This window comes from Astatotilapia calliptera, chromosome 4, assembly GCF_964374335.1.
Source record: "Astatotilapia calliptera chromosome 4, fAstCal68.1, whole genome shotgun sequence".
Lineage (NCBI taxonomy): Eukaryota > Metazoa > Chordata > Actinopteri > Cichliformes > Cichlidae > Astatotilapia > Astatotilapia calliptera.
Window position 1 is genome coordinate 7,985,213 of NC_137425.1, and position 21,413 is coordinate 8,006,625.

General features: G+C 40.6%; 1 protein-coding gene across 3 annotated transcripts in view; it reads right to left on the reverse strand.

Annotated features, from left to right (window-relative positions):
• The window catches only part of znf385c (zinc finger protein 385C), a 147,255-nt gene extending 126,700 nt beyond the window's left edge, over nt 1-20,555 (reverse strand). For 2 of the 3 annotated variants that reach the window (XM_026164373.2, XM_026164371.2), the window contains exon 1: nt 20,230-20,555. The gene's annotated coding sequence lies outside the window, so the exon portion shown is untranslated. Of the gene's footprint in view, nt 1-20,124 lie in introns of all 3 variants that reach the window. The other variant, XM_026164372.2, reaches the window with a different exon arrangement.
• Between the last annotated feature and the right edge of the window lie 858 nt (nt 20,556-21,413).

Sequence of the window (21,413 nt, forward strand, 5' to 3'; positions counted from 1 at the left end):
CCTTAACGCCCACTCACATCCTGGGCCATCTGACCTCAGGAATTCGCATGATAAGGTGGGGCCAGGTTTCACAATGAACACACCCAAAACTCTGGCTGATTGGGACCCACGCCCAGTTTCACACCTTGGCTCAGGCGATTAGAGGATCATCGGGGGGTCCTTTTGTCCCTCTGTGGGGGGTTACTCCCACTAGGTTTATATCTGGGACTCTCCACCATTTGACCTTAGAACTGAAGAAGCTTCTCGGATGACAGGTGAAACATCTTCAAGTAACTTAAAGAAGTCCAGACGCTTTTCTTTCCAAGCTCCTTTGACTACGATGACCTGGATGACTGAGAACCTTCACAGACGTTTACTATAGGTCTTTACGAGGTTTGCACACACAGTAGCTGGTATTTTGCCCCATTCCTCCATGCAGATCTTCTCGAGAGCAGTGATGTTTTGGGGCTGTCGCCGAGCAACACGGACTTTCAACTCCCACCACAGATTTTCTATGGGGTTGAGGTCTGGAGACTGGCTAGGCCACTCCTTTGTTGCCCGGGCGGTGTGTTTTGGATCATTGTCATGTTGGAAGACCCAGCCTCGTTTCATCTTCAAAGTTCTCACTGATGGAAGGAGGTTTTGGCTCAAAATCTCACGATACATGGCCCCATTCATTCTGTCCTTAACACGGATCAGTCGTCCTGTCCCCTTGGCAGAAAAACAGCCCCATAGCATGATGTTTCCACCCCCATGCTTCACAGTAGGTATGGTGTTCTTGGGATGCAACTCAGTATTCTTCTTCCTCCAAACACGAAGAGTTGAGTTTATACCAAAAAGTTCTACTTTGGTTTCATCTGACCACATGACATTCTCCCAATCCTCTGCTGTATCATCCATGTGCTCTCTGGCAAACTTCAGACGGGCCTGGACATGCACTGGCTTCAGCAGCGGAACACGTCTGGCACTGCGGGATTTGATTCCCTGCCGTTGTAGTGTGTTACTGATGGTGACCTTTGTTACTTTGGTCCCAGCTCTCTGCAGGTCATTCACCAGGTCCCCCCGTGTGGTTCTGGGATCTTTGCTCACCGTTCTCATGATCATTTTGACCCCACGGGATGAGATCTTGCGTGGAGCCCCAGATCGAGGGAGATTATCAGTGGTCTTGTACGTCTTCCATTTTCTGATGATTGCTCCCACAGTTGATTTTTTCACACCAAGCTGCTTGCCTATTGTAGATTCACTCTTCCCAGTCTGGTGCAGGTCTACAATACTTTTCCTGGTGTCCTTCGAAAGCTCTTTGGTCTTGGCCATGGCGGAGTTTGGAGTCTGACTGTTTGAGGCTGTGGACAGGTGTCTTTTATACAGATGATGAGTTCAAACAGGTGCCATTCATACAGGTAACAAGTGGGGGACAGAAAAGCTTCTTACAGAAGACGTTACAGGTCTGTGAGAGCCAGAGATTTTCCTTGTTTGAGGTGACCAAATACTTATTTTCCACCCTAATTTATGAATAAATTCTTTACAAATCCTACCATGTGAATTCATGGATTTTTTTTTCACATTCTGTCTCTCACAGTTGAAGTGTACCTCTGGTGCAAATTACTGACCTCTGTCATCATTTTAGGTGGGGGAACTTGCACAATCGGTGGCTGACTAAATACTTTTTTGCCCCACTGTAAGTCCAGTGAATGAATATTTGAATATCTGGGCACAACCCTGAAGTCTATGACCTTGGTCTAAAATATAAAAACTATTAGACCAGTCAGTGTACAGTAACATTTAATACACAATTCCTCAACCCAACTAAAACACAATAAAACAGAGCTACTAGCATCCTTTTTAGTCTTGTTTAATTTTAGGCTTTACTTTGTTTCCAATGATGAGATGTCGCATCCTATCTCGAGAGCTAGCTAGAGAGAAAATGTAGCTGAGCTGATTTCATTCAGTAGTCCACAGAACGAAACCTTTAGGTGCCTCACTTTTATTTCAGTGCTGGAAAAAAAAATCAAGATAATTTTGAATGGATTTGCTTATAACCTGTGTGATTATCTAAATGCTCATGCTACCTGCCAACAGCTTTAATTTCAGGGTTTTTATAAGATCCTTTATCTTCTGCCTGCATCCAGATAATGCCCTGAGATCAAACACTAAAAACAGGGACAGCTTCCAGTTTAAATGTTTAATTCATTGTAGTGAAAGTACACGTATTTATTTGGGGCAACTAAAAACTTAGTTATCTCTACTGTCACTATTTTGGATGTTTCTGTGACACGGCAACGCTCCCCCTCATTTCCATAATCCTTCAGATAAGGAAAGCGACAGGTAACATCCCTGAGCTGAACATTAAAATTTTTTTGGACTGAATATTATAGCAATAACAGCTTCTGATAATCACACAGTGAATGTGCTGACTGGTGTTTCACCTACAGCTGGTTGCCTGACAGTGCTTTACTAAGTATGTGGAGGCTGCCAGATGCCTAATACATTTTTATGTTTTGCAATCTTTTGACTAATTCATTAAAATCTTTCATCTTGCTTGCCTCTAACACACAGACTACACAGTAAAAGAAAAACGTGTGCACAATTACACGTACAGTGCACTGCAGTAGCGCCGCTATAAACCCAAATCTACTCTCTTCAGATCCTCGCTAGCCACGAAAGCACATAGCAATGGATAATAATGAATAGCAGCCTGCATTGCTGAGCACTTTGCAATATAATCTACAAAACAATCGAGTGAGGTAGTGATAGAAAAGGCAGGGAGGCAGAGAAAAAGAATGACCCCTCAGAACTGCTGAAATAGCACTGCAGGCTGAATGATTGCACAGCTACTCCACAAAAAAAGAAAGATTGAGAGTGAGATAGAGAAGTAATGCACTGAATCTTCTCGTTTGTGTCTTTACTGTTCAGCTTTGCTGTAGAAAGCTTTCAGCATTATAATAAACTTCACAGAGAGGAACAGTCTTTTTACACTTTTTCCACTGTGTACCATTTAACAGTTTTGTGTACATATGTCTGTTTTCTGTCTAATTGCTGTGCCCTTCCACCCTTTACCCGTTTCCTCCTCTCCTTGCCGCTCCCTCTCTCCTTGTTTCTGTCTCTGGGTGATGAGTCAGGGAGCAGCAAGGGGTCCAAGATATTTGCATCAGTACCTCGCCTCATTTCCTTTCCTAATGGGAGACATGGGAGCCTGGCAGCAAGCAGAAATGGGGGCTGAAGAGTAATAGATAGGTGGGTGGAGGGGTTGAGAAAGCAAGAGATAGACAGATGGAGAAAAAGAGATGCTATAAAAAGAAACGCTGGATGATGAAGGGTGCTCAAGTAGGTTGGTGCACACTGAAAGACATATTAGCATTAAAATGGCAAACAACCAGCAATGCAAATGATGCGCATTTTCATGTGTGAGTCATTTGTAGCCCAAGTGTGTTGATTAAAACAGAGGTAACACTGATTCATTGTTGCTTGCGCTCAGTGACAAGATCAACCTAGACAACCTCCTCTCCACCTCCTCTTTGAGATGCTCGAAAGCTCGCTGATTCATCCACTCTGCTAGTACTGCAATGTTGTTGGTCCTATATGTGTGTGTGTGCAAGCATGTATGTGTGTGGTGTATGTGTGCCTTTTGGTGGTGGGCAGTCAAGCACTGCTCACTGGTTCACTCCAGTACAGGAGGAGAGGCCCACACATCATCCCCATGACAACACTATGCTCGCTTGCCAATATGAGCACCTCTACCTATCTAAGTCATTAGGCAGCCAGCCACCGATGCATTACCCATTATCAGATGTGCATAATAAACAGCTAGATCTCCAGAAAAATATGCACAACAAACAAAACAATTAAAAAAGCCTCATGAAATACAATATAATTTAGTCTGTTCAAAGACCTACATGCCAGCTAATGGGAATGAAGGAAACACAAAAACAGGTCCCAGTCCCTGACTGCCACTACTCCCTGTTGTGGGACTCTATCATCCAGCTGCAGGAGGTGATTTGGACCTGGAAGCATCCCTGTTTGCCATCCATCTGGTACTGCACTGCTGGGAATGGATTCAATGTATGTGTGCCTCTGTTTGCAGCAGTGGACGACTGCGTGCCAGACCCCTGGGCTGGCACCACTCTGTGCAAAACCTAATGCTAGCGTTATTGTTCTCCAGGGGGAATGAGGTTTGTGTCCCCACACAGCTGAGCAGGCTACAAGCTGAAGAGAGAGGGGGAAGTCGGGGGGGGGGGGGGGGGGGGATATGAAGGGTATGCCAGGAGGGATGAAAGAGGGAGTAGCCAACCGTGGAAGTTTTTACTCAGGGTAATGCCTAGGGCGACAGTTAGGGGAAGGAAGGGAGGAACTGTACACACTTGGAAACAAACATCCGCCACAAGCTTCTGTTTTGTCACTACATTATAATGAATGTGATCACCTTCATTCCAATAGCCAAGCTTTCCAGCTGCACAAAAACTAAATAATGATATTAATGAAACCACATTTACTCCAGTGGATTTTGAGACGTGTTTCTTTTCAGTTCTCAATACGTTACTTCCTAAAGCGGCCAGTACATTACAAACAAAGTGTTTCTCAGATGATCAAATAGCTTTGGACACGCCCCAAATTCCTTGTCTTTACAAATCTGACATCCTGTATACAAAAACACTTTATGCTAGCATGGGGCAGAGGTAAAAAAATATATATATATATGAAGGATTTAAATGTTTCATTCAACTACTTATTTTCCAGTACATATTATAGAACTGCATGCAAAGGTTTTAGGCACTAACACTACATGCTTTAATAATAATACTTGCATACACATTTTCAACTTACTGGTTGTTACAAGCATGCTGGACACCCTGACAATATTTTTCACAGGATTTAGGCTCAGTCTGAGATTACATAAAAGAGATAGAAGAAACTGACTTGATAACATAGAGGTCAGGGCCATGTCAACTGGATTTGTTTTTTCTCTTGAAAGAGAGTTCCTTATTCCTTATCATATTTATACATGAACTATATTGAAAAATTCTGGTGCGGTAGTTGCATTTGTCTCACTTTTAGCACACAACAGAACATGGTCAGATGACAAACACACAATCTCATTACTGGAAGTAAACTGTTTGGTTTAGGCAAACGGTGGTAGCTGGGTAAAGCATGCAAAAGGCAAGATGCATGACATCCACTCAACCACTATGAATTCTCCAGGCAGTTATTTGCTCTATTTTCACATGAGCTCAGACATCACAGAGAATTTGTGCTAGGGTGCTGGCAAGGTAAAGTCCATTAAAAGCCTAATCTGACAGACTAGGACAAGTGACTTCACATACAACTGTGCTGAGCAATGTCAAGACAAGTTCAAGTTTATCAGAACAGATAAACTTGACAGATATAGGGCCCCAAATTCTGATATATAGACCAATATTCTTCTTTTAGGCACATAAACAAATTCAATAGACTTCATTAACATTTGTTATAATTAGTTTTTTCTTTACTCATTCACACACTGCCCAGCTCTGCTCTATTAGCTGTTTGCTGTGTTTGCCATGTTGCAAATGAGGAAGTAGCAAATTTGTCATTTGTCCATTTAAGATTAGTCAAGAATAACCACGGACAAAAAATCATAGATGAGAGTAAATTCAAGCAAAACATGTTCTGTTCGGTAGACAAAAATCGTGGGTTAACAAACAGAGTAAAACATTAGAATTAGAATTAGAATTAGATAGAACTTTATTAATCCCTCGGGTGGGTTCCTCTGGGAAATTCGATTTCCAAAAAAGCACAGCACCGACAGAAGTTACAGAGTTATACACACACACATATATATAAATACAGAGACAATATAAATAAAATATACGAAGGGGATAAATAGAATAAATAGGAATAAAAATAAAAATACAAGTGAATTGCACATTTCAAGTATTGAGTCTATTGCACCGTTGACTATTTACAAAAGTATTGCACAAAAGGTATTGCACAGTGAGGTGAAGAGGCACTACAGCTACATGCAGGTGGGTAGTGTATCACCATTGCAGTGAATGCACCATTTGCTTGGATGTATATAAAACTTCACCACATAACTGGCAAGAAAGCCCCTTGCATTATAAATTCCAAGTGAAAGGAAGGTTTCATGAGTACTTGTACACTGCTTCCTTCTCAAACTAAACCTGAGATCAAAACTCTTTGTAAATCTGTTTTATAAATGAGGCCCCTGTGCTACAGTGCATGTGTAATGTTGGCTTATCTCTGGCTGTTTATGTAAGGTGCTTGTTATTCTGCAAAATAATTTGTGACCAACTCTTTGATGCTGGGATGGTGACAACTGATTGAGCAATTTAACGGTATCGCCTGTTGGATAAGATCAAGGGAGCCCCTGAGAGAAACAGTGCATCTCAAAGAATTTATAAACCATTTAACTTGAACATTAAATAAAGTCAAAGTACAACACGATAAATGTCACATTCAGCTGGACAATCTCTTTTTTCCTTTCTTTCTTTTTTTTTTTTTTTTTAAATAACTCAGCTTTAAGCTATACATCCATGGTGAATATGCAAGTCTTTCAAACTTAGTTACATAGGCTTTGTGCCAAAATCTTGCCATTTCTTAATTGACAACTGAATATATCTTGATGGATACATTTGTTGGACTTGTCTTTTACTACAGTAGGAGGAGTTCTGACAGCCGTTAGAGGGCCAAAACACTGTTAACATGTGTGGTTGCACTTTAACTCCCTGAGATGCTAATAGATACTTGTTCCCAGTTAAAACAATTATCTCCTCACTCCTTCTTTAATGGGGATTGACATTTAAATGAAGTAGTTAATGTGTGCCAAGGACAGAGTATGCCATGTTAACAATTAAAATGTTGCTTAATGGAGCATGCCAGAGCTATTTTGAGTGCATGTTGTGGGAGAAAGAATAGTGCGTACTCTATTAGTCAGAAACCAGAGCGAATCCCTGAAGTGGGCCAAGGTCAGAGCTGCTCCTTCGTTTCTAGGCTAGCTGCTCGTCATTCAGGCACTTCAAAACCCTGACAAAAATCATTAACATAAACACCAACCTGGGAGAAGGCTTTTAGCATACAAAAAGTAGCCATTGAGAATGTTCTGTCATTTATGTAACACCTCTTTTGGCATGTTGAAAAGCAAGGGCTAGCAGGTTTACATGCAAGCTGAGAAGTGCCCTCAGGGCCCATTGCTCCTCTCTTTTAAAGACAGGCTTCATCTCACTTTTCACTCACTGTTTTTCCTGGTTTAAAGATTTATTTCCACACTGTTAGAAAGACTTGAGCTCACTGTTGCAAAGTGTGATGAGCTTGGCTCATGCACAGTGGCTTAGGAGTCTGGAATAGACTTGAGAAACAAGCAAAAGAAAAAGAAAAAACAAAACAGGGATACCAGGGATACCACTGTCTACTGTAAGTGGACAGCAGGAACAAGACGAAGCAGGAGCGAGGGTTGTTCCAGAGGAAGGTGGAGGAGGAAGTTACAGAAATACAGAGCTCCAGTGTATGTTTTTCCTACCAATCCCGTCCTTCAACTTTAAACCCTCTGAAGGCTCCAGAACCTCTCTGTCCTGAGCCAGTATGGGAACAAGGGTGTTCTCTATGTTCTTGCTGCCTTGTGAGGGGTTAGTTTCCCATACAAGCAGGTTTTTGGAGTAGGTTTTTGGGGTTAAATATGCGAGCTGTGTGTTCATGTGCCACAGTAAAGTTTACCATGAAGGAGGAGTGCCTTGGTACAAGCTGTGATGTGGGAAGGCTGTCGAGATCCATCTCAGGCAATGACTGAGCACACTGTTGTAAACATTTAACAAGTTCTATCCTGCTTTCAGAGAAAAATCATTCAGGTAAAAGTAAAAGGTTGTCTAAAAGTTGATGTCATTTTAGGTATTTTAGCATATTTCATTTAGTCTGAAAAGGCTTGAAGGTTCAAGTTCATAGTCAATTATCCTGGATTCAATTGAGAGATATTTCAGATTCAGACATATTTTAGATCCCTTTTTTGTAAAGCACTATAGGTTTAATCTAGCTTGAGTTGGGGAGGATATAACTCAGCGACAACGATATGAATTTTTATTGCTGCTTTTCACCTCCAATTCTTTGTACTTCATTTAAAGTGAACCTGTTCTACTCTGTTTCATTTTATTCCAGGGCTCCACTGGAGTAGTTTTGTGTAATTAATGGTTCAAAAAGTATTTATTTATCTTGTACTGGAACTTGAACTTGGCGTGGGGTTTCTGAGTTCACAGAGCTGTGTGCCTCAGATGACCAATAAATTTCATTTCAATGACATCATGCAGAGCTAGGACTAGAAAAAAAGTCTCAAATGCAGACTTTAGAAGAGTCTGAACCCTAACCTTTTCACCTTTAGAGATTACTTGCACACAGGCTTTCTTCATTCCTTGATATACATGACTCCTCTTTAGTAACGCTGGCATCTTGTTGGCACACTATATATACTAATATATTTCTAAAATAAACAAATAAATGGCTTCACTGCAATTTTCCCACTTAGACAAAACCATTGAGTGGACCAAAGTGAAGCTTCTGATGAACCAGTTTTGGCACCTGGACAGTCCTGGTACAGCCGATTGTCAATTTGCATTTCAGAAGCTACTTAAGATACTGAATAAACTGATTGAGGTGTAATGGGTTTGCCACACCTGTGGTTAATCACCTTTGATTACTTGTCAGGGATCTGTCCTAGAATAGATCTGTGCTCACTCAGTAACAGCCACATAGCCTTTAATAAAGGACTGCAGAAATTTCCATAATGAGACTGACATGGATATTTTTGCCACCTCAGTGTAGGTGGGGGAAAAGGTTTGCTGCTGTCCAGAGATGAAAACTAAGCTGCTGCTACTGTGATGTTGATTTGTGCGAGCCATGTTTGTCGAAGTTGGGGTTTATGTGCATTCACTGTCAACATACTTGTTTAGAAGTGCACGGAAAGGGATCAGATGTCCTCAGGTTCACAGCTTCAGATATACTCATGTTTCCTCTCCTAGTTTGCCGTGAAAAACAGCAGATCTACACTGTTTTCGCTTTCACCTCAGTTTCCTAGCTATTGATTTCCTGCGGACTTGGGGGTTCAATTTGTCTGAAGAAGAACAGTGCACTGTTTTGATTCTTCAAAGACAGTCACTGAGGCATCCCTGGGTTGCAGATCTTGTAGCACCCTGCTCACTTCACTGAGAGAATGAAGACCCTCAGGAACCTCTGAGCTTTTTTCAGTATTGCAAATGACCGTTGGTCAAAAAGAGAACGGTTTTGTTTTGATATCAGAATTTCTAACTTCTACATTGGCGATTTTTTGATGCCGAATCTGATGTCACAACAAGAAATTGCCATATTGACGGGATAACATTTTTGAATATTTATAACAGTAAACAGACTGCAAAATGGTGATGAGGTAGTGGAGTGAATGAGAAGAGGGGGGACTATGTGAACACAGCAGTTTGTGTGGACACAATCAAAGGAAAGAGTGAGAAAGTACAGCTGGAGTTTGTGTAGTGAAACAACCTGTAGTTAAACTGTTTAAAATAAAAGGGGTATATATAAGCTTTATTTAGATGTTAGCCTCTGTTGACATCAGCTATCTACAATCTTTTGGAGTTATTAAGTCGTATCTGTACTTTCAGGTATCTTTTTCCTTGCTTTGGCTTGAAAAGGACTGTATGTGGCTTTTCAGAGAGCAAGTGCATGCATTCCTCCGCTCTCTTTATCTTGTGTTGTGCACACTCTGTGACAGCAGTGTCTTTGCAATTGTTAGCCCAACCCCAGTAGACCCTGTTTTGTCAGCAAAAATGCTCCCAGGAGCAGAGCACTGAAAGATTCCCATTCTTCTTTTTACTGAAAGGAAGAAATATATAGTTCAATTATAGGGTCTATCAGGCTAGCGTGAGTTTGGGATGGCTTAAATTGAACTGGTGGGAGACAAAGCCAAGCTGATGAGTAATATAGTACAAGTGGAGCTCCCTGTACCCTCAGCTTTTGCCTCCTCACTGACTTAACATACACACTGAATCATTAGTAGAATGAGTCTTTTAATATGTACGGCTCAAGTCAGGATATGTCAGAAGTACTATAGATGCAGGAACTTGCCAAACAGGTAAGAAATGGAGAGAAAGACAGTGAATCAATTCTGTTAACCGAAGTGATTTAGTGGATCAGCGAGTCGATATGTGCGTCAGCTGCGCGAGTTAAGAGTTGATGTCTCGGCTGCTGCTGCAGGGCTAAGAGGGATTTTGAACCGGAGGAAGTGGAGTTAATAAGGAATCTCAAAGAGCAGAGAGCTGGCCTTGCTTTCTTCATCCACTCGTGGCCCACCAGTTTGACATGGAGGATAAGGGGCCTCCAGCAGAGTGCAAACGCACATCACCCACACACTCCTGCAACGCAGAAATGAAAATCACCTCAGCTGTAAATGAGAAAATGGATAGAGACAGATACCGCTGGAAAAAGTGCACACACTGACGACACAAAGTAAACAGTGTGAAAGCATACTGAGACTGTGGAAAGAATAAACAATCTCGATTTTCTAGAGCGGCTAAGGCTTCATATGGTAAGAGCCTGATAATCTGACTTCTAATCCAAGACCAGGCCCCCACTGATAGGTTTGCTAAGCCCTGGTTCATTGTGAGGATATGGTAGACGTAGATCAAAGAGGGCAGTTGAATGATATGAGCAATTCTGAGTCAGCTGCTACGTCAATAGTGCCATCACAGGCTCATCTTCGGTACCAGAAGTGCTATGAGGCTATCTGTGGTGACCTGAGCCTCACCCATCAATATCCAGCCCCCCACCCTCATCACAGCCTGCATGGTTCAATAAGAGACACAGTAAAACAAGAGTGTGTGCCTCAGAGTCAGCCCTCCAGATGGTGGAGGTTACTGTGATCAGCATGGATTACATGTCTTTCCACCCTGATCAATGAGAGATAGAGGCAGGGGTTGGTGGCTTGGTGGGGTGGAGGAAGCTTTGGTACCACCTCCTGCAGGCTGTAATGACTCTGATAGCTGTTGGGGGCAGGAGAAGAGCTGTTTGCTGTGCTGGATATAAAACAGATGATTGTTTTCATAGGAATTACATATGAAAGCAAACTGAAAACACACAATCCACAAAAACACTATCTCATTTAGGCACACTGTTAACAATAAGCACAAACATTACACAAATAGCTGACAGGCATGAGTAAAATGTACTAACAGCGAACAAAAACAGTGACAATATTCCTCTCATACTGGTTTCAGTGGCTCCTTGTTAAACTCATAATTTATAGTCCTTCTCATCAACATACACAGTGCTGAATAATCAGGCCCCATCATATCTTAAAGACTTCATGGTACTATTTTATCCCAAAAGATCATTTGTGCAGGTTTACCCACTTGCTACATGTCGAGCATTTTGAAAAGTGCAGTAAGGTGGATCGTTAACCTATCCGGTTCATTTCCTTTAGAGCCAGCTCCCAGTTTGCCCTGGGGGGAAATTATGGACTAAAGATCAGGTTTAAAATGTTCATTTTATTGTAAGGATAACAATACCTTTCATCATATTAGTTATGCTGCTGTAGGTTCAGGCTGACAATCTCAAAACTGCAAAGCCCTGTGAAACCCTACAACAAAACCTGACATTCAAACAATATTTATTTGTCACATACACAGTCATACAGGGTACGGCATGTAGTGAAATGCTTGTGTCCAAGCTGCGGATGTAGCCAGGCCATTCCAGGGCTTGTTTTAGCATGGGGGTCTAGCCAGGACCCTTACTGGACACCGGGTGGGAATCAAACTTGCAACTCCCGCTCCAAAGGTGTGTAGTCTTACCACTACACTATCCAGCTCCATTCACTGCCCCAGAAATGTAACAGCATCACGTTGATGCACCCCACAGTTATTATGATTGGCCTGTTCAGTACATTCAGTTCCTCCTGTGCATTTTGGCTGTTTTTTCACCATAGTCTTTGAATTTATCAGTGGGAAAATGACCATCACCTAAACATAATAATGGATTGGATTTATAAAGCGCTTTTCAAGGCACCCAAAGCGCTTTACAATGTCACTACTCATCAAAAATCAATATATATAATCACAAATGCTCAAAAAATCCTAAGGGAAGATTGCTAAAACAACTAGAATGGGATTGAAGGAATATACAATGAAGTGAGGGACAAATATTTGACCACAACAAAGACTGGAGACCTAGGAGGGAAAGAGGTCTCAACATTTTATTTGTTTCTATTGGCTGGCACCGCATATAAAACATATATAACAGGACATAACCACAAGGTAATTAACACATAAAGCACCAGCACAAGGATAAGTCCCGGAAACAATATCAGCCAGTTACATAGACTGCATTGTAGGCTAAACAATGATTCACCACAGAAGTCTAAATCAAGGTAGACACAGGTAAAACCAGCGGGGGTGTGGAAGATAATGACAAGGAGAAAAACCAGACATACATGGAAACAAGAATCCGATGGATCAAGAGCCAGTGTAATTCCCAATGTATAACAGGAAGTTGAAATGAGATAAAGCGATTAGCACACAGACCAAACAGAGGGAGGCAAACTCAGGAAAATTCTGGAAACCACAAAAACAAGAAAGATTGTCAATAATCTAAACAAACCAAACTCAGTAAATACTACACAAAAACTCAGGACCGTGATAGTTTTCATTGTCAATAATTTTCCATAAGGAAAGCTCACTGGAAGAAAAATGCTACTGTGATGGAACAACAAATCTTACAGGTACAGTCAGTTCAACCTAAGCCCCCAGCAGATGAATGTAAAGTAGATGATATAGAGCAGATCCAAAACACTGTGAGGTGCCCGTCTAACTTGATGGCTGTTAGAGCTGCATATTCATTATTTGTTACTATCTGACATTTGGGTGACACATGCAACAGAAAAAAAACATCTTTCACCTGCTGTTCTGAAATTGTCTTTTGGGATGTTGATATTTTCTCCAAAGATATCCCCACTGCTCAAACATTTATGCTACAGACAGCAGGGCTTTTCATTTTTATTCCAAGCTTTATCTTTTGAATTACAGCTAAATCCACCTGCTATTTTATATGGTAGAGCAAACAGTGGGCGCATGTTTGGCTATGAAAAGAATCATTCTTATTCACACTCTCAGCAATGGCTTATATCATAATTAACTTCCCTTTTTTCACTAGAAAAATACTAAATAATATGTCAACCAAGGTTGAAGCAAGGTGAGGGCAAACTGTCCTACAATTCAACTAAAAAGCTTTTATAGAGAGTGGTTACTCTAAAGATTTTGCCTCAGATAAATCCATTGCACCCAAATATTATTACTTAAACTAATGCCTTTCATTTATTAAAAGCAACCAAATAAAAATAGCTTGCAGTGAGGGGGTGGGCTTTATTTTTCACTGCTTCCTTGCCTTGGATTTAACAGTAAATTCCCAAACCTTGCTACAAAAAAAGTGAACATGAATATTGCTCCAATAATCCTGACATTCAAAAGCCCGGAAAGTGATAAGGGACAAAGACTCAACACGCTATCCAGATTGGGAAACTAGTCATCTCAGTTATAAATAATCCTGATGCCGTGAAAGCAAATGAGTAATACTCTTACTTCTGTCAATAATGATGACTGTTTTGCCTTTATGTAATACGCAGGTCCCACAGATCTCCTCTGAAAGGCTGTAGTTGTGTTTAGCAGCTAACAGATGTGAACGTGAGTAAGTGACTGTATGTGAAGCAGGGTGTTACTGAAAAAAAGCACACCTACAAAAAAAAGAGAAAAGTCAAGAAAATATTTGCATATTCATGAATGCTGCTCATTATGAAGGCTCTGATCAAGTGATTTAGCTGCTACCCTACCTGAGAAGTTCAGTTGGACCTAAACAAGCAACCTTTTTAAGGTTTGTTGTTGTTTGGAGTGGTTGAGGTGGTGTACCTGGCCCCGAACACTGAGCCAGTGTTCAGCCCCAGAGCACCGCCATTCAGCAGCAGCTCAGCGGCATAAATGCACCTCTGTGTATGTGCATCTGTTTGTGTAAGTGAGTGTGCCATTCTAACACTGGAGCCACTGTGAGTGTGAGTCATTACACATCTGTGAATGTGTGCGTGTAGGCATCTAAGGTTGATGGCAGCGAGGCAGACTTCTGCTGCTTTCTGTTAATGAACATAATGATTTTACAACAAATCAAAATTAGATCAAATGAAGCTCAACACAGATGCTGAAAGTGCTACTGAAGAGGTTCTGCCTTCTCATGTTATTGTAGGTGTTGAAAATTGTGATTCCCCTCCCATCTATTATTCCCATTTGTCTTCCAACTTCACTGTGCCAGATCCATTTCTGTTTGGGCACAGGGCTCAGAAGGGGGATTCAGGTGTCATGAGTGGATAGAAAAGGGGTCTACAGAGGGATGCCAAGAGACAGTAATGGGTTCAGTTGTGTCACATCTTGGGATAAGCACCTTTGGTCAGGCATGCCAGTCAGGAGAGTTGAGAGAGGAAGGCTCTAACAATGGGAAATGGACAGAAGGCAAGTCTCGAGATCTACGCAGCTCTGTGTGCAGCTGTCAGAATCCCTGACCCCTACCAAGTCCACCGCCACCTTTCTGTCACATCTAGTCTCACACAGAGCAACAACCCAGGCCAGCTAAAGGCTCTGGGGTAGACACATACCACTACTCCAACTAGACAGCATGGCATGAAGGTCAGGTTTTCATGCCTTTTAAAATAAATATAAACTTTTCATTGCACCCATCAACCAAAGCCATGCACAGCTAGTTACTTGCCCACCTGCTGTGCACCTAATCCCCTCAGTGTGTGGAAGAATTCATAATTTATGAACCTTATGTGTTAATCCATTCTCCTTGAAGAGCTTTTTTTAACTGAATAAATTCTTCTGACGACACCTTAGCTGTGACTTGTGATGAAATGCCTTGTACAAATTTCAAGATTGTGTTGAATATGATAGCACATCTACTTTTCCATGACAGAACAGTGATGTCCTCCAGTGCCAGGCTACCCCCAGCAAGGTTGAATTTAGCTGTGTGTTTGTTCTGGCAGACAGAAATGTGACAACATGTGCGTCACAATTTTAGCACAAAACTTTTCAGACAGTCCAACTGAAGGTCACGGTACTGCTCTGATTGGTTTTACAGCACAGGTTGAAATCAAGGGTATCAGTCACACAGAGAGAGGGATAAAGACTGAACGAGAAAGGTCAACAATCTACCCACACATGTGTAGATTCAGTCTTGGACCTTGCAGGCTCCAACTGTGTCGGCTCCTCAGCTTGAGCACACTGGTCACCTTCGCTCAGCAGGTGATGATACCACGTAACAGTAACAAGGAAGATGATCATTAAAAAAGTCAAAGTAAATAAGCTAGTGGGCAGCTGAACAGCATACGAGTGAAACCAAACAGAAAATTACACTCAGCAATATAAATGCATGTGGATCACAGAAAATCTTTTTCAAATGCACACATTGAAAAGTATAAATATATCCATAAAGTCTTGACATAGTGGTAGCAGGAGTACCATGGCAGTATTCGTATTCATCTGTGTGTATGCTTAGCGTTCTGTTTAAAAGCCTTCAAGCTTCAAGCTGGTCTCTTGTCCAAGCAAAAGAGAAGATAACCTGAGGACCATCAAATCAAAAAGAGGGAGAATGTCACTGTAAGCCTAAGTGGCTTTACATCTTTAAATACTCACACACAGCCTGTCAGAAAATATTTATAATTACCGATATCAGAAAATTCGAGCTCCCATATAATGCTGTCTCTCTCACTTTTACTTTGCTCATATCATACCATTTTTAACACTTTTCTCCTCATTTTTTTGTTGTATTCTATTTATAGTCTCACCAGATGTCTCTGCAGACCTGTGGAGTAAATAATTACATTCCTTCTTTCATGTAAGGTGCCATCTTCCCCACAAAGTAACATCTACAATCTCACAAACAATGCCCATAGAAGAAAAGATCTTTTCAAGCCCCCAAGTAGATGAAATGTAGTGCAGACACAGAGGGAACCCTCTCAAATCTACCGCTAATGCTTCCTCCAAAATGACCCCTGTGAGATGAACAAGGCTTTTCAGCCCTGAACCCTACAATGAGTATAAAGGCACTTTAAAGCATTTTGCTGAGACACGTTTCACCGCTGGCTGCCAAAGTGGAGGTAAAAAACTAGTAACCACAGCTAACAAGACAGGCTGTTTTTTGACGTCTTCTCTTTACCATCAATGGCAACAACAAAACCTAAGCAATGCATCAGTCACTCACGCACACCCCATCTCCACCCTAAACTATATGCCATAGTTTGTAGTAGGTCTACTGTTCAGTGAAGAGAAAAAAAAAGCCACATTATTTTTCATCCAATTTAAAAACTTCTAGCATCCTTTCATAAGCGTTAGAGCAATATTACGTGTTTTACCTGAAATGTCCAAGTGACTCATTTAAAAACAATTTCTTACATTGAACCTGCTCTGCTGTGCATGCACTTCTACCCACATCCACGCAGGATGATGTAGGTGTAGGTCAACTGCTATTGGGCTAAACGAGAGCTTTAGGTGAGATAATGAAACATTATCAAAACATGAATCAGCGCTGTGCTGAATGTGGCTGCCAGTTATTTTGTCAGCTATAATTCAGATACAGATATCTATTCAATTCAGTTCAATTCAAGTTTATTTATATGGTGTGAAATTAGAACTGTTGGCTGTAGGTTCTTTATACTGCAGGGTAAAGAACCCAACATCAGATCACCTCCTACGAGCAAGCGCTGTTAAATATCTGCTAATCATTTGTTTGAATAATAACTTTTTCTTGTTATTCTCAAGCTAAATACACTCACTGGCCACTTTGTTAGGTACACCTGTTCAACAACTTACTAATACAAATTTCTAATCAGTCTAATCTAATTAATATAATCACATGGCAGAAACTAAATGTATTCAGCCATGTATGCAAGATGACCTGCTGAAGTTCAACCCAAGCATCAGAAATGGGAAGAAATGTGATTTAAGTAACTTTGAATGTGACATTCTTGTTGAAGAACAGGCTGGTCAGAGTGTTTCTGAAACTGTTGATCTATTGGGATTTTCCCACACAACCATATCTAATGTTTATAGAGAAAACAGAATACTTTGAGCTGATAGGAAGGTAACAGTAAAGCAAACCACTCGTTACAAGCAAAATATACAGTGGAGCAACTCTGAACAAACAACACAACAAATCCTTAAGTAGATGGGCTACACCAACAGAGGAGAACACCAGGTTTCATCTTTCTTCTATCAGCTAAGAACAGGAAGCTGAGGCTGCAAATTGCACAGGCTCATCAAACAGAGGATTGGAAAAACGTAGCCTAATCTAAAAAGTCTTGATTTCTGCCTCAGCATTTGGATGATAGGGCAGAAACAACTGCTGTAAACAACATGAAAGCATAGATCCATCCTTTCTTGCATCAATGGCTCAGGGTACAGTAGTGGTGTAATGGCGTGAGGGATATTTTGTTGGGACACTTTGGGCCTGAGCATCATTTAAATGCCACCTTAAAATGCCTAAGTGCAAGCTGCAGACAATGTCCATCCCTTTATGACCACAGAGTATCCAACCCCTGGTGACTGTATCCAGCAGGAAAACACACTGTGTCCCAAAACTCAGATTATTTCAGGCTGGTTTCTTGAACACTACAATGAGTTTCCTGAAGTCAAAATTCACCAGATCTCAATCCAACAGAGCATCGATGCAATGTGGTGAAATAGAAGATTCACATCACGGATGTGCAGACAACAAATCTTCAGCAACTGCATGATGTTATCATATCAATGTGATTCAAAATCTCTGAGGAATGATTCCAGCACCTTGCTGGATCTATTGAACAAAGAATGAAGGGGTTCTGTGAGCAAAAGGGAGTGAAAAATTAGGTTAGATCAACAATTCTTAAGGAGGTTTGAAGTAGTGCGAGGCAAACTTTACTTAAAAGTTCTCTTTCTACAGATCATTTATATGCTCAGAAAGCAAGTAAACAATTGCAGGTGGCAACATTAAGTAAAATGTAATGTGGTTTGGAATTAAGTTTCATAAACATACTTCAAAACTGAGGGAACAGGAAAACTTAGAAAGTTGTGTAATGATAAAACAAAACACCTGATGGGCTGCAAGGATAATTGGATTAATAAATAACAGACTGTGTAGAAAAAAAAACACCGCAATAAGGCTGAGTCTTCAGAAGTAAACATGGTTTAACAACTTTGTGAGCAAATTGTTCAGCAATTTAAAGAATTTATTTTCTCAATGTAAAAATGGCAAAGGATTTGGGAATTTCATCATCTTCATAACAAGATTAAAACAAATATACAGAGAATGTAGAAAAAACATTAAAAACTGATACTAAATGGCTGTGACCTCAGCCAGTGTATTATAGATAATACATAACACTGTAGCAGACATCACTGCATGCTCAAAAACACAAAAATCCCTGTCAAGTAATGCAATTCATGACTGCACTGCACTCAGAAAAGCCACGGAAATTAACTGTTTTTGAAACATGGGATGTATATGTATGATATAAAAATTGTGTTTTACATGTCCATATTTATTCAACTTCATGGTGTGCACATATGAGGTAAAAGAGCAAGACTCCAGAACTTTACTCTGAAGCAAGGGGGAAACTATTTGTTTGAATTGCTATCCTGTTCATTAGAAATCAAACAAAGTGAGTTTTTTCTTTTTTCTTTAGAATTCATCTCTTCATCATAAAAATGTAGCTTGACCTAACAGTATAGTTTAGGTAACAGGCAACTACTGGCAATGCCTTTTCCAGATGGAACTTGCATTTTGCACACATGTCCACAAACACTGCCATTACTGTACTGTAATGCTGAAAGCCTGTACTGTAATAAATGGCTTGTGGCCTCATGGCAAATGTATCGTTACACACTATCTCCTGTTGGCACAAGCTGTACAATGTCAGACTTTCTCCTCCAAAAGAAAAAGAGGTGGCAAGACAAATTACAACATTCATCATCAGAGTAATTCAGCAGGAGAAGCCTTCTCTCAGAGGTTCTCACCATAAATAACCTCCGTATAGATCCGCTGCACTTTGTGAAGCACTCCAAAATCGGCCTTGTGATATTTCACTTTATTTATTCATTGCAGCAACTACTGGGCAGTAAGAATACAACAAAAGAGGCATTTCGCTGAAAATCCATCAAAAGTGCCAAAGGAGAGTCAGAAACCACTTGCTAAAGAAAGCTGGAGATGATTCCAACAATATGCCAACAAACATGCCCTCCTCCCATAGTACCCCTGTTTTTGATAGTTCATATAAGCACTGATAAAAAATAAATCTTTAAAAGTCCAGAAATCCTCCATGAGCAAACGTCTGTTATTACTGCTCCCACTAGACCATATGTGACAGAATTGCGGTTAATCGAATAGTAAAAATAGGTCCCATGTGTCACAAGAGATTGCATGCAAAGCCAGTTTTACCTACTTCATAAGCAAAAAATTCTGGAGAGTGTAGTACGATGTAATATGTGCCTTTTGCACAGGTTACATAGCAATAAGACAAGATGAACACGTAAAGCTAAAACTAAAGGAGTCTCCTCAACACTATCAAGGGCGATAAGTCTTATTTGATTGCAAATGTAATTTAATTAGGTATTTAAGTATTAAGTATTAGAAAGCTTGCAGTGCGTGAAGCCTCTGTATGTAACGTGAAGGCAAAAGTGCTCTATAATAACTTCATGTTTTTACTGACAAAGGGTATCTTGTTAAGTCATATAAAGGGGTGAGGGGTGCATGACCCACAGTTGAATGTATACCAACAAATGAATCTTACATATATCTTTTAGATACCTTCTCTTTCGTTAGTTTTTAAATTATGTCTCAATCTCTTTTTTCATTTTATTAAGCCTATTCGGGAGATTAGTTTGCTAATATTATTTTCAGAGAACAAATCAGTTAAATGCATTTTCCATACGAAACAAGTGATAAGAAAGAGGATTATTCGGCGGCTGCTGCTGATGCGCAATTACGCATAACCTCAAAAATTCACAGTCTTTCGCCAAAACCCTCCTAATCCTCCAGCGACTGAGAAAATAAAACTTTACATGCACTAAATGAGCCCTTTACTCCACTCTGTCTGAAACCGGCGCATCCACGCACCTGAAAATCCCGCATCATTAAGTCAGTTCAGTCCCGTGAAAACTTTTTGCACTCGGCAGTCTTCTTCACATGTCTACACTCAGAAACGAAGTCGCTTTGCCTTACCGGTCCCGTTTCGTTTCCGAGTTTCCCGGTGCTCGTCGGTGCCCGGCAACGGCAGAAACAGATGGCTTGAGACTGGCAGCCACGGCAAAAAAGCAAACCTGTCCAGTGCAGCGGTTTTGTAAAGTTTAACACGGTGCGACAAGCTTTGGAAGGAAGTGGCTTTTCACAATAATGGCATACCAGTAGCACTAAAGAGTCGTGATAGACTGCCAGGCCCGCGAGTTAGAAATTTGCTTTCAGATGCGAAAAAAAAACATTTTTATTTAACTTTCGGCCTCAGTTTAAACTGCATTATGAGAAAACCCTCTTTACTTAAGATCTAAAAAAAAAAAGACAAACAACTTTGTCTTATTTTGAAACACATGACCAGATGTCTTTGCTCTTTTTATGGGTGTCTTGACAGTTCCTACACTGACCAGCTGTTTTACCTCCAGGAACTCATCAACACGTCTATGCAAACTGTTCTTTGTTTTTGGGACCCCAGATAACAGGATCAGTACCATTTCTTTACATATAAATGTATTTCACGACACTCCCGTTCTTTTATTTTCCCAAATAAGACTTGTATGTATATTTTTTTTCTTCGTACACTCTCCCATACAACTTACTTTTCCTAACAGACTTACATCAAATACAATATTAAGATTCCTTAATTGACATTTATGTGGTTGCACCAAACAGGAAGCTTATTTATTGGTAGCATGACCTATTACTTACTGCAGCACGATGGTTTGCTTTAAAATATTGCTGGTCAAATTTGTCATAGCAGCCATGTTATGATGACGCGTTTATGTTAGGATATTTGAAGGTTTCCCAGACTCGAAAAATAGCTACAGCAGGAACAATAAACATCCCAGAATGACAGCCTTGTTCTCATTGTCCAAGAAAAACATTTCAGAATGCCAAGTTTGCTCAGGATATGCCTTAAAAATCCAGTTTTAGGTATTTATGTAGTTCATTTGTTCTATTTAATTCTATTTCTCTGTTGGCTCGCATACCGATCACAATCTGACTCAACAGAAAAGCAATTGGCCTGATTATACTGAGCAGGGCCTCTTTACAGTAGCATGACTCCAACTGATAAAAATGCAATGAGCAGGTTGTCACCAAGGAGGTGATGGATACTCTTGGCTCTCCTGTTTATGAGCATTAGACATGTCCTTCTTCATGCAAATGTTCTGGCA